The 3,114-nt window shown below is 39.6% G+C and overlaps 2 pseudogenes; both read right to left on the minus strand.

Annotated features, from left to right (window-relative positions):
• Positions 1-985: 985 nt before the first annotated feature.
• Positions 986-1,543, minus strand: LOC145996316 (histone-lysine N-methyltransferase SETMAR pseudogene; annotated as a pseudogene).
• Positions 1,544-1,696: 153 nt separating this feature from the next.
• On the minus strand, positions 1,697-2,014 carry LOC145996317 (histone-lysine N-methyltransferase SETMAR pseudogene; annotated as a pseudogene).
• Positions 2,015-3,114: the final 1,100 nt, after the last annotated feature.

Consider the following 3,114-nt stretch of genomic DNA (forward strand, 5'->3'; position numbering starts at 1 on the left):
GCCCAAAATCTTTTGTTTCACAGCTAACGAGTGAGCAGTGGATTTCTCTAGCAGTTATATTAGTTCCTGTATTTGTATTTTTTTTTTAAAATTTAGCATAACTTTTCTGCTACTCAAGGTTAATCATTATAATGAGGAGTGACGGTAATTAGATGAAATTGATAAAGGGACAATCACAAACAACCACTTAGGAAACCTCTGTGAGAAGATCAAAAATGATAACTGCACACTGACATGGCAGAATGGTTTGCACATTGTCCAACACCAGGGGTCCATAGTTTGAATCCTGGCCTGGGCATGGATGTTCATTGTGAGGGTCTCTTAATTTATTTAATCACATCATAACTCATCTTCATAGTCACAATCAAGCCAAAAGAGGTAAAACTGATGCTGTAGAACAAAACTCAAACTAATACGATGACTTTGATTGTATAATATTGCTATTTTCTCAAATGAATTCGAAGGTAGGTAAAAAAAAAAAAGAAGAATACGCTTAATTATGGCATCAAAAATCCTGATCCTTGTAATCAAGATGTCCTTGGTTTGATTTATTTTGAGAATGCATGTCATTGGTTCTACCATTTCGAACTCAAGCTCTGGCCACAATTATCCTCCTCTCATAAAGTGGTCCTAAAATTTTGATTTTCTGTCAGATTATTTTTCTAAAGCATGTGCTATCAGAACAGAGAGTTAAGATGGAGAAGTTTAAGACATTTAAATATTCATGAATATTCTTATTGTCCTGCAAAAAGAAGGCAAAAACATAGCTACATTTACAATTCATGTGTGACAGGGGTGCGTAAGTATTCCTTTTATTCAACCCCCCACCCTTTTCCACAACCTCAATTTTCATGCCATAGTAATAACAAAAATAATAAATGAACATGTATACATGAGAGCAAGTTTACTACCAGGTAACCAAGAAAGTTCATGCAGTTTTAGTACAAAGAAGAAAAGGTCCAAAACAAATGTGTTTACCTTATATTTATTCTGCAAAATATCCACCATCCGCTTCTACAACCTTCTCCCATCTTTGTACAGGCCTGTAGATGCCATGTTTGAAAAAGTCTTTGTGTAGGGCCTCAAAAAACTGCACCACCGCATTTTCAACCTCCTCGCGAGTTTGGAAATGTCGATTGCGCATATGGTTGTCCATAGACAAAAAAAGATGGTAGTCTGATGGAGCGATGTCGGGTGAATACGCTGGATGTGGCAGAAGTTCCCAGCCGAGAGAAGAAATCACCTCCAGGGTCATCTTTGCTGTATGCGGTTTAGCGTTGTCTTGGTGGAAAAGAACACGCTTCCTATTCACTAATGCAGGTTGTTTTTTTGCAAGCTGTTCGGCCACTCTTTGCAATTGCATGGAGTACACCTCTTTGTTGATGGTTTTACCACTTTCAAAGAACTCATAATGCACAATCCCAGCCGTAGTCCACCAGATACACAGCAGCACCTTCCGCTGATGAAGAGCAGGTTTTGCAGTAAAAGGTATGGTGTCATTTGACGATAGCCAATGGTATGAGCGTTTCTTGTTATCATACATTACCCACTTTTCATCACACGTCAAAATGCGGTAAAAAATTGGACAGTTGTTGTTCCTAATGAGCAAGGAAGCGCAAATGTTCAGTCGTTGGAGACGGTTCGCAGCAGTCAGCTCGTGCGGGACCCACTTACTCAGTTTCCATGATTTGCCAAGCTAATGCAAGTGCACACGAATTGTTTCAGCACTTACCGCAAATCGTTGAGCGAGTTCTTGACACGTTTGACTTGAATCCTCTTTAATTGCTGTCTTCAGTTGGTCCACATCGAGAGATTTCGGTCTGCCCGATCGAGGTTTGTCTTCCAGTGTCTCATCACCACTCGAGAAGGTCTGAAACCACTTTTGCGCTGTCCGTTCACTAATTGTACCTTCTCCAAACGCTGCACATATTTTTCTTGCTGCTTCCGCTCCTTTTGTGCCCAACTTGTACTCATACAGTAAATACGCCCTGATTACTGAATTCGACACAGCCATGGTTCGCTGCGAATACTTGCTCCCGAACTATCGACTGCGACCTGTTATCTACGTTAGCCGACGTGCCAAGGAATGAGCTTTCCGCCAATCACACATGCATGTACCCCTGGCGGCTGAACTGCGTACTACCCCACGGAAACTACGGGCAGTTGTAAAAACCGCATGAACTTTCTTGGTTACCTGGTACTACAGTACATATTGCAATAAAGTGATCTGCTTCTCTACCTCTGGTAACGATAGGCATGTTCAGATTGTAATCCAGTTCTGGTTATTCTCTTGCTATATACAGGGTGGACCAAAAGTCACAATCGGATATTGTTGTAAGAAAGTATTCATTGCAGAAACTGTAATGAACTGAACAAGATACATTAAAGAGTGAAACAGGATAAGAATGCCTATGACATTAATGTCAGTGCAACTGTCATTGGATGAACTGCTCGGTATGTCGACCTCTATCGGAAAACAAATTACTACCACACAACGTATGTGAGGAGTATAAGCATTCCTCTCAACTTACAACAACTTTTTATGTCAATTTCATATTTGAGTAACATGTTTTTGCGCTAGAATTAGTATCCAATCCTGACTTTTGGCCCATAGTGTAAAATATCATTTTTAATAACTATTCAAAAACAATCGATTTTAATGCAGTAACATGCAAATTTTATTATTGTTTCGCACAGTTAGTTCCTTATATATAGTGTCACCCAACACAAAATACCACATGAATGTTGCTCACGCCATTTAATCATGATAAAAGATGCAAGCTTGGTTTACCAGCCCATCTGGATACACTCTGGCATGGAATCTATCAACCTGCCACATTCCTCCACTGTTAACTGTTGCCAAAGTGTGGAAATAGCAAGCACTAGTTTGGCAACATTCATCACCTTCATTTCGGACAACCCATAGCATTCCTCAGGTTCTCAATTGCGTAAAGTCTGGACTTCTTGCATGCCAAAGCAACATGTCAACATTTTGTTATCACATGAACATCTTGAGCAACACATGCTTAAGTTAAACTTTACTGCAAACAATAATAATTGACACTCTGTGTCATAATTATATAAATCGCAATAATTTTCTATGATTTACGCACC

This window comes from Lepisma saccharinum, chromosome 12, assembly GCF_977018435.1.
Source record: "Lepisma saccharinum chromosome 12, izLepSacc3.1, whole genome shotgun sequence".
NCBI classification, from domain to species: domain Eukaryota; kingdom Metazoa; phylum Arthropoda; class Insecta; order Zygentoma; family Lepismatidae; genus Lepisma; species Lepisma saccharinum.